The sequence below is a fragment of the Papio anubis genome, chromosome 6 (genome assembly GCF_008728515.1).
Source record: "Papio anubis isolate 15944 chromosome 6, Panubis1.0, whole genome shotgun sequence".
Taxonomy (NCBI): domain Eukaryota; kingdom Metazoa; phylum Chordata; class Mammalia; order Primates; family Cercopithecidae; genus Papio; species Papio anubis.
The window spans coordinates 74,767,860-74,779,075 of record NC_044981.1 but is presented as its reverse complement, the minus strand read 5'-3'; the positions used below and the strand labels follow the sequence as shown (position 1 = coordinate 74,779,075).

General features: G+C 40.0%; 1 protein-coding gene across 2 annotated transcripts in view; it reads left to right on the top strand.

The window, feature by feature from the left end:
• Positions 1-1,146: 1,146 nt before the first annotated feature.
• Positions 1,147-11,216, top strand: part of LCA5 (lebercilin LCA5) — a 52,681-nt gene continuing 42,611 nt past the window's right edge. For both annotated transcript variants that reach the window (XM_031667257.1, XM_031667258.1), the window contains exon 1: positions 1,147-1,406. The gene's annotated coding sequence lies outside the window, so the exon portion shown is untranslated. The remainder of the gene's footprint in view (positions 1,407-11,216) is intronic.

The window sequence follows — 11,216 nt, the reverse complement described above, 5'->3', positions numbered from 1 at the left end:
ATTTTAACAGTGTCAGCAGAGATAGATTAAAGAATTGATGAAAAGTAATTCAGTGCAATTTAGGGATTACTCATCTTATTTTCACTAACAGATGACTGCCATCTTGTACAGATATATTTCGCATACAGAAATTTACGTTTAATCACAATATTGTTTGGGTGGGTTAGTCTGTAACTTGAAGCATAATGTATTGACAGGATAAAATGAAAGCTTTGAAACAGTGCAAAGGTGGAAAAACGAGGTTAAGCAAGAAGTAGGAATTACCAATCTTCATGGTTAGAAGATTCATTGGGAAGCATTTGCCTTCATATATTAGATTCTCTACAGAATGGTGGTAAAGGCCAGTGAGCAATTAACCGCCAGAGTAAGTATTAAGCCACCTTGATAATCAGATGGCTTGGAGCATTTAAAGCCCTCAAGAAAGAGGATTTTTTTTTCACCTCCCCTGTCTCCAGCAATTAATGCCATTTTTAAAAGAGAAAATGTCACACATCAGCTTTCAATAGGCTACTGATACGCTCCTCAAAACGTTCCTTAAAAACAAAACAAAACAAAAAACTTGTGTGCAGTATTTCAGATGCCATTCCACCCCAAACCCGTTCCAAAACCTAAAAATCACTTTCAAGCCAAACTCACGGCTCGTTGGTGATTCACGGCCAGGATCTCGAGGCAGGAACATTAGTGCACTCACCCCGTATCCTCCTGAATCAGCCATTTCGGTAAGAAGACCCAGAAGCACTTGCCGTTTGTTTGTAATTTGTTTACAATTTTAAAGCAAGTTATTTCCCAAAGGAAATCTAAGCAATTAAGTGTTTTACATTAAGCAGTCGCCAATTTTACAATTCATTTCATGAACCCACTTTGTCCTCCGCCCGCGTCCCTCTCAGAGCCCGCTACGCTCAGCAGTCAAGCCTTCGCACAGCACAACCCGTAGGAGCCTGGCGCGCTCCGCGCTTTGCCCCAATTTCCCTACCTGGGGTCTCCGCTACAGCTAGAGCAGTCGGCCAATAGAGGCCTTTTCCCGCACTTGCCGTCCCGCCTTCCAGTTCCACTGAAGCCAATAAAAAGGGCCGTCTGGAGACAGAGGCCAATGGGAGCTCGAGTAGAGTCATCATGATTGGCTGCGGTCTCTTCGTAGTGCAGTCTAGGCCTCCGCCTCCGTTACCCTGGAGCCCAGGTTACGGCCGCTGCCACCCAGGATCCGCGGTCCTCGCCCCTGTCCCATCCCTGTGTTCAAACCTCCCGCAGCCTGGCAACCTCGGCACCCGCCCCGCAGCCTCCGCAGGAGCCAGGCACCCACTCTTTGGCGGCCAGACGCCGAGGCCCCAGATGGGAGTTCGGTCCTAAGAGGGAAGGCAAGAGGCGGGACGCCGCATCGGCTCTGCGGAAGAGCTGGCGGGTTGGAGGTGGGCTTTGAAGTGGGCGTGGAGACGGCGGGGGAGGTGGAGGTGCGAGGTGATGCTGGGGTGAAGCGTCTGGGAGCTGGCGAAGGGGCGTTCTTGGATGGGGGCCTGCGGGTGGTTCTTAAAGCAGGGAAGATGAAGGGATTAGCGACGGGGAGGATTTAGGGACCGCGAGGAGAAGGAAGACCTTGGGAAATGAGTAAAGAGCTCGCCTCCTGAGAGGGTCCCGAGGAAGGGAGGTTGACCGGCACTGGGGGGACTGGGAAGTTAGGAGGAGAGGAGCTGGGAAAGAGTATTTACTTCCAGGGACCGGGAAGAGAAGGAAGGGAGCAGGCGGATCTAGAGAAGGGGTTAAGAGTTATTAAAACAAACAAAACGAAAACCTTGGAGGCCCGTGGAGACTCAAGACTAGAGAGGAGGGGCAGGGCCAAGGGCCAAGAAGGAAAAGGAGGCTTTGGTAGCTCTGGGATAATAATAGATGTGTTATTATTAGAGTGGAAGGCCGTACTTGTCCAGGCTGTGATATTCCTATACATCCTTCAGGGATGGGATGAGAGGAATAAAGATGGTTAGCAAATAAAAGAAAAAAAAAAAGTGCCTTTTTGGCACATTCGAGTTGGAGTGGGTACTCAGATACAGTTATGTTTACGTTAGATAGACCGTGGGATAGTGTTTAACAGTGAAGAGCCCTGGTCCAGTTCATCTGATATAAACCCCTTTTTTGTTCACTTCGTTCTTTGGAAAGTATACTTGGGCACATACATATTTATGCCCGTCCTTTATCTTCACGTTAAGAACTTGCATTAGCGATGTCTTTGGAATCAAAAGTCATTTAAATTAGTTTTTGGGAGTGGCTATATGTTTTTTAGAATGGTAAAACCGATGTTTCCAGTTCTTTACTCATTCCCTCTTTCTTTTGCGTGGTTATTTTATGTTTTTTTCCAGTTGTTCCACATTTAAATTCTATATTACAATTTTAAATATTTTACTTTGTGATTTCCTGCATGTTAGCTAGTATCTTTATCCAAATAAGTTATAGGAAATAATTGTTTGTTTTGATTCTCTAAGTTGACAAAGTATCGTTTTAAATATCAAAAAGTAGTTTGTGACTTTGGAAAAGATATTTTTCTTCTTTTGTCAGTCATATCTCTTCCGTTAAACGTATTGTAGAACTATAATTCTGTAGGACACAATGGAAGCCCATTGAAATAAAGATGCTACCCTTCTCTTGGGTTCTTCTTCTGCCTGTCATTCTTCAACTCCTTTGTGGGATCTTCTTCCTCTGCCCACCATATTTCATTATTGTTTTTCCCCATAATCCAGTCTTCTGTCTTCTTTTTTTTTACTCTGTGTTCTTGGCTGTGTTGTTCCTCTCCTTTGGGTTACACTATTTGTGTTTTATTAACACTCTCCCGATTTTTTATTTCTGATCTGGAACTTTTGAGTTACTGTCAAACTTTTGTAGCTAATTTTTGGTATTTCCACATAAATTTCCCATTCATAGGCATCCCAAACTCAATATGTCTAATATTGAACCCATCACCTTTCCCTGCCAAAACTGTCCTGCTTGAATACCACATTCTCCTAATTTTGCAAGCCCCAAACTTTGGAATTTACTCACGTTCTTCTCTATTCTCATACTTCATAATTTGTCACCAAGTGTAGCTTATCTTACTTGAAAAACATTTATGAATCAATTCTGTACTCTGTATCTCTAGTTATACTACCTTCAAAACACTGTCAGTGATTATCGAGACCAATTGATATTCTTCCTCCAGCTTTCCTGCCCTCCAATTCTTGGATTGGAGATGGATCTTTGCAAATGTCAGATCTGATAATATTAACCCTACTGGAGAGCCTTGGTTACCAACCAACTTATTAATGACATAGAGATTCTTCTTGTGATATTATCTTCTACCCGATCCAGTCCCACTTATTATTACTTTAGCACTACTCCCCAGCCAATCCCATCCTTTTAAGCTAGCATTGTCCATTTGAAGTAGAATGTGAGGTGTATCCATTTTTTCAGTAGACACAATAAAATACAGATGAAATTTTAATAGATTTTTTAAACCACATATATCCAAAATATTATTTTAGCATATGTCAATATAAGAAAGATTATAGACGAGCTGTTTTATGGTCTGTTTTATGTACTAAGTTTTCAAAATTCCACATGTATTTTACACTTACCGCATATGCCAATTCTGAATAGCTACGTTTGAGGTGCTCAGGAGCTGCTGTGTTGGACAGCACAGTTGTAAAGTATTTGCTGTTTGGTGATATGCCGTGCTTATCTAGTGCCTTTTACTTTTGCAGATGCTGCATCCTCTTATTGAAATAGGGTCGTACTTCACTGTCTTCTTTTTCTAACCTCATTTACCACCCCACTGTTCAAACACACACACTCAGGAAATTATAATTGTGCTTAACCTCTGCTAATACCGTAAGACTCAATGTAGGCATTATCTCCTCTAGAAACCTTCTCAATCTCCCTCTGTCCTCTAATCTTAGTTTTGAGTTTACTAAGCTTCCTCTGCTTCCTTTTATCATTAGTACTTATAGATTGTCGTATTATTTTTTTTTCTCTCTTGGTTGGGAATCACTTAATGGTAAGGGATCAGTTGTATTTTACTCGTTTTTGTATCTTCAGCTCCATCTATAATTCAGTGCCTGACACTTCGTAGGTGTTCAGTAAATGTCTTACAAATGAATGAATGAATGAACATTGTATGATGTTTTCATTTGACTGACTAAACTTTGGGAATATATACTGTACTTAAGAGGCTTTAATTTGATCCATTGTTTAAAGTGTTTAAAATAAACTGATTATGTCTTACATTTTAAGTGTAGCATTTACTGTGACCTGATTGATCATATTTGATCATACTTTAAATCCAAACTTTATTTTTTGGTTTTATTTATTTTTTGTTTTATTTTTAACTAAAAATAGTTTGGTTCTTAAGCAAGATTATGCAGATAAGTAGCAGAATAAGGAAAATGCTTATAAATACGTGGGGACATGTATTAGAAGAGTGGAGAAACTTATTTCTCCTTTGTGGAAGAGAAACAGTTGTAGTTTTCTACAAAAACTAACTGCTTCTCTTCCACAAAGGAGAAAAACCAAATGTAGCAATATGGTTTTTACTCTTATCTCATCTTTTTTGGGGGGAGGAGAAATGTCCTTGTTTATCTTTCTCACTTAAGTTTATTTCCATTTTTTTTTGCCTAGTTGTCTGTTGTGTGAACTCTTGCTGGCAGCAAAGGTAGCCAGTCAGCAATGTTTTATACAAAGAAGCTGAGCACAGGGATATGTCAGGAAATTAACAGTTTATTGATTTTACCGTTTTTCTTAAAACTGAGATCGTTTACTTAGAGTCAGATGAATTAGATACCATTATGATATTTATATACAATGGACTCTGTAGCTTAGATTTGTTTTCTGATTCATTTGTAATCGGAGATAAAAGAAACTTCTGGCACTCGAGGATCTTTCAGTTATCTTTTTTTTTTTTTTTTTTTTTTTTACCTGTTATGTGTAATGTATACTGTTTGGGACTTTTTACTTTTTTTTTTAAAGGAGAGTTTACTTTTGGATGAGCAATGTCAAGAATTAGATTTGGTAGCTTTCTATTATTGCTGTAGTAGCATGTTTAGCCAGCTTTAGGAAATAAACAGTTCTTAGGAATTGAAATTGGGTGCAAGACTTATAATTTTCCTTTTTTGCTTTTATCTAGTTAATTCTTTGATTATCATTGAGAGAGAACTAATGGGATGCATACAAGTACTCCTCACTCCCCTACTCCCCCCACAACAAACAACTGTTAACTGACTCATTCTTGGTTTAAATTAGTGCAGAACTACACATGGAGTATAAATCTTCAGTGTTCTGTTCATCCAAGATCATTTTTTTCATTAAAAAAAAAAGAATGGGCCAGGTGGGGTGGCTCACGCCTGTAATCCCAGCACTTTGGGAGGCCGAGGTGGGCGGATCACGAGGTCAGGAGATGGAGACCATCCTGGCTAACACGGTGAAACCCTGACTCTACTGAGAAAACAAACAAATTAGCTGGGTGTGGTGGTAGGCGCCTGTAGTCCCAGCTTATTGGGAGGCTGAGGCAGGAGAATGGCGTGAACCCGGGAGGTGGAGCTTGCAGTGAGCTGAAATCGCGCCACTGCACTCCCGCCTGGGCAAGAGAGCGAGACTCCGTTTCAAAAAAAAAAGAGAATAATTATATTCACTCAATAGTATTATGACTACATTACATTAGTCATTACATTAGTGAGAAATTATTGTTGTAATTGCAGGTTAAATTCATTTTGTTTGAAGCCTTATTAAGTTTTCAGTTATTTAAAATTAACCTGGAAACAAATATTTCAGCTTTACAATGGCAGTGACTCTGAGCAAAACTTTTTGATTTGCTGACTTTTCTCTCAGGAATTTTAGAGATTTAAGTTGTTCATATGCAATTATTTTGAAAGAGGGAAGATTTAATGAACATTTTCTTTAAAACAAAAAGGAAAATTTTATAAAATGGAACTTAATATTCTATTTGAAATAACATTATAATCATTCATTTCACAAATAATGAATGGTGGGTGGTGTGTTTACTATGGTGAACTAAACAAACAAGATTTCTGTCTCACGAGTCATATTTAGTAGAAGAGGTAAGACAATAAATGTAAGATTATTTCCAGTAGTAACAAGGTCTGTGAAGAAAATAAAGCAGAGTGATAGGATAGAGTGACTGGGCTCACTTTAATAGAAGATTGTCAGGGAGCCATTTTTGAGAAAGTTATGTTTGTGCTGAGAACAGGAAGAAGAGAATGAACCACTTTTGTGAAGTTCTAGTTAGTGCAGCAAGTACGAAGGCTGTTGGCAAAAATCGTTTATGTTGAAGGCACAAAAGAAGGTTAGCCTACCTGAGAAAGGAAATTTGAGAGGAAGAGTCATGTAAGGATAGAGAAGTAGACAGAAGGGCTCGACTTTGTATGAGTTTGCAGGCCTGGTTAAGGACTCTGACAGCCATAGGAGACCATTGAAGTGTATTAAGCAGGAGAGCAGTGCTGGTCTGATTTCTGTTTTGAGTTGCTTTTTCTCACTGCTGTGTGAAAAACTGACGTGAAGCAAGGATGAAAGTGGAATATCAGTTAGGAGGTTATTGCAGAAGTCCTACAAAGAAAACGTGGATGTGGACTAGATTCACATGACTTAGACTAGAGCAGTACCACTGTGGACAGTAAGAAATGGTCAGATCTGGAATATAGTATGGAGATTAAAGTGTCTGGTTTTACAGATGGTTTGGATGAGAGATGTAGGAAGAAGGAATCCAGGACGATCTTTAGATTTGTGTCATGAGTAATTTAGTGGATGGATTTACCATTTAATGAGATCAGAAACATAGGAAAGAGTTGAGGTGGAAAAGGGACAGATAATGATTTCAGTTTTGGACATGTAAATTTGAAATGATTTTTAGATATCCAAATAGAACTGTCAAGTAGGAAGGTGAATATATGAATGTGGAAGCCAGGGTAAATGAAGTCTAGATGAGATCACCTAAGGAGAGAGTATAGATAACATGTGCTACGCTGTGTATTCCAACATTTAGAGATCAGGAAGAGGAGGCAGATTCAACAAAGGAGACTGACAGGAGACAGCCAGTGAGGTAGTAAGCAAACCAGGAAAAGCAAGTAAGAGAATTTTTAGGAGGGCAGGAATGGTTGGTTATGTCAAACACTGCTGTGAGGTTAAGGACCAGTAGGACAGAAAATTGGCTGATGGTAGGAGGAGATGTGCAAAAGACGAAATAAGAAACTTGGCTGATGGTTTTAGGAAGGTGAATGTCATTGGTGAGCTTGATAAAAGCTGTTTCAGTGGAGTGGTGGAGATGAAAACCTGACTAGTGTGTGTTCAAAAGGAAATGTTTGGAAAAGAAGTGATAGCATTCTAGGTTAAAGATTACTCCTCAAAAAATTATTGGAAAATTGGAGTAGAGAAATTGGGTTGTAGATGCAACAGAACATGGAATCAAGCATCAGCTTCATTAGCACCTCTTTGTTGATAGGAATGATCCTGTAGAGAGGGCACAATTGCCGAAACACAATCCTTGACATTGAGAGGTAGTATGGGAAAGAAGATGAGTAAAAGTTTAGCTTTAAAAAGAAGTAGAAATGCTTCTTCAGTTTTAGCAGAGTTGAGAGGGCAAAGAGGATGGGATAGATACAGGTGGAGGTGGCTTCAAAGATGAGGTAGTTATCATCTGATTGTTATCGAAATATTGAGTAGGTCACTCAACTAAGACTCAGAAAACTTATAGTCTGTTTCAAGTTTTACTAACTGAGCTTTCTGACCTTGGACCAGTTGTGAACTTGGGTAAGTCATTTTGTTTTTCTGGGCCTCAGTTTCCTAAATATTTGCAAAGGGAAGACTTGATTTCCTAGGGTCCTTCCAGTGGTAAATTGTTATGTAATCTTGTTAAGCCATAGTAGTTTTTATTGCTTTATACATTATAAGAAAACTTAATAATTATTTTCTTTACCTCATCTTTATCTATTTCTCTTTTTTTGGTCTAATTTTTTAATGTCTTTTCTTTTTTATTTAACTTATATTCTATTTGCCTGTTTGCTTAATTGAGCTATTTTTCTGAAGTGCTATTAGCCAGGCAGCTACAAGTTTCTACAAGGACTAAGGACTAAGTTTTTACAAGTGAATTTTCACAAGTGTCTGAGTTTCCATTCTCTAGGAAAGCTAAGTTATTTGGGTTGTTATATTTCCTAAGGATGTACTTGCTTATTAAAGGCAATGGTGAATTGTGAGATGATATAAGTATTACACATAGGTTAGAAAAACCTACGTTATTTCACAATAGAACCTAACTAATCAGAGGTTTAGCAAAGAAAAGAATATATTCTCTAGTGCCCCTGGGGCTGTTCTTGTTATCGCTGTGAGAAACATGCTCACCTGTTTAAACCCATCGAATGGAGTCAGAGGCACAAAGAACAGTGAAAGTGATACTTTTAATAGTTGATACTTTTATTATTTATTTATTTATTTATTTTTGAGATGGAGTCTCGCTTTGTCGCCCAGGCTGGAGTGCGGTGGCGTGATCTCGGCTCACTGCAAGCTCCGCCTCCCGGGTTCACGCCATTCTCCTGCCTCAGCCTCCTGAGTAGCTGGGACTACAGACACCCGCCACCTCACTCGGCTAGTTTTTTGTATTTTTTAGTAGAGACAGGGTTTCACCTTGTTAGCCAGGATGGTCTCGATCTCCTGACCTCGTGATCCACCCATCTTGGCCTCCCAAAGTGCTGGGATTACAGGCTTGAGCCACCGTGCCTGGCAAGTATTGATTTTTAATAGTGGTTTTGCAGGATTGGGTGTCTGGTAGGCAGGCACACCCAGGGCAGCTACAGCAGGTAATTTATCTCCTAGCACACAAGTTCCTCCCCAAGTTCTTCACTGGTCGAGTACTATTGTGTCCGTAGTTGGTTCCTTCTGGTGGGTTTGTGGTCTCGCTGACTTCAGGAATGGAGCCATGACCTTCGTGGTGAGTGTTACAGCTCTTAAAGATGGCATGGACTCAAAGAGTGAGCAGTAGCAAGATTTATTGTGAAGAGGGAAAGAACAAAGCTTCCATAGCATGGAAGGGGACCTGGGTGGGTTGCTGCTGCTGGCTGGGGTGGCCAGCTTTTATTCCCTTCTTTGTCCCCTCCTATGTTCTGTTTCCGTCCCATCAGAATGCCCTTTTTCCAATCCTCCCTGTGATTGGCTACTTTTAGGATCCTGCTGATTGGTGCGTTTTACAGAGTGCTGATTGGTGCATTTTACAATTCTCTTGCTAGCTACAGAGCTCTGATTGGTGCATTTTACAATTCCCTTGCTAGCTACAGAGAGCTGATTGGTGCATTTTACAGAGCTCTGATTGGTGCATTTTACAGTCCTCTTGTAAGAAAAGTTCTGCAAGTCCCTACTTGGCCCAGGAAGTCCAGCTGGCTTCACCTCTCACTATGGGGTTACAATCTTCCTGAACGTTGCTTAAGTTTTATACCTCTTATAAGGTTACCCTTATAAGGATACCTTATAAGGCTGATAGATTACACCATCCCCTTCCTTTCTTAAATTTCGATTTCCCAATAACTAAACTTTCTTCCCTTTTATTGGCTGACCCCTCCTCTACATTCTGTTCACTTATTGTGACCTTCTAGGTGCATGAGCCCTATGGTTTGTTACATTTGCAGGTTGGCTGCCAGTGCTTAGATTTATCATGCCTTGAAAGTGGACCATTTAAAATGTTTTCTCACTAATTCACTCCTCTTTTCTACTTACTTTCTTTGGTTTCATTTTTATTTAAACCCTTCTGGTCCTTGAATTGCTTTAGAAGTTGTTAACTTTTTTCTTTCTAGGAGAGTGAGTTTAATTTGGTTTCTAATAGTAGCAGGTTATTTTGCTAGTAAGTTATGGGCATTTGCTTATTAATAGCTGTTTTAATTAATCTCTGTGCTAGTCCCCTCACAAGGGATAATACAACATCCCACTGCAGTTAAGACTCCTGCCACAATTATGAGAGATGTAAGGATTAAAGCTACCATGCCTTTCCATTTTTTAAACCAGCCTTCTAGCCAGCCCGAAAATGAGTTATTAATTCCAGCATTTTCTGCCAGTTTGTTGGCTAGAGTTGTTAGTCCTTGTAAAATTTTTGTGATGGTTACATTTGGGGCAGTATTGTTAGGAATGAAACTACAACATTTCCCACCCAGCATAACACATATGCCCCCTTCTTTTGCTAGTATTATGTGTAGCGCAAGCCTGTTTTCCCAGACCATTTGGCTGATGGCATTTAACTGGCTAGCTACCTCTTTGAGGGCGTCTGAGTATAATTGATGAATTTTTGTTGATTATAATAGATGTAGTTAATCTAATCCACATTCTTAATAATAGTTGACCACTAGAAGAGTGCTGACTTAAACCTAGCAGGTATTTGGTTTCTGGCCTTAAGTTGATTAGGCATCTCCCTAGGGACTCCTGTTGAGTTAACACATATATTGGGCCTAAAAGAATTTGTTACATCTTTTCGGTTTTTGTGGCCATGTGTATTTTTGAAAATCTTATGGAATGTCAGGGTGAGGGGAATGGCCAGTTGGACTAAAGCACAAGTCCCGGTCGAATCAGATGGTAACAGGTTAATGGAGGTTCCTTTTCCCACAATACCACATGATGTTAGCACTGGGTATGTGGAGAGCTGAGTGATTGCCATTGCCTTACCACTGATGTTTAAGATGTGGGTACAAGTTGAGGATTCTCCCATGGGCTTATTGAACTCTGCCCCCTGCCTAGAGAGACAAGAGGAGTGGTTTATATTCCCCATAGAGAATGAGGGAATTGCTCTGGGATTTGACTTCCGCAATGCAGGAAAGAGCAATGACAGACTTTTGTAAGTTTCATTTTCCTATGCATCCTTGTTCTGGTATAGAGCCAACATGCAACGCATTCCTTCAGGATTGATATTTTATCCTAGGGGAAACGGAACCACCTTTGCCTGAGGTTGTTTTGCAGCATACTCGTAGCAGTTACTCTTGTTGAGGGCTTGTACCGAAATTTTGACCCATTCGACCCAGGCATTCACATCCCTGTACCCTGTCTCAGTTTCTAAGGTTTGCCTTAAATTCTTTACCTCAATTATTTTTACCCTTTTAAGGTTATTATTTGGTGGACTAAAGTGTTTATTGGGGTTTGGAGTTGGAGTAGTCCCCAGCAAATGGGAGGTTGCGTTTTTGATTTTTGAGAACGAATTCCCTAGGGGGTCTTTCCCTGTG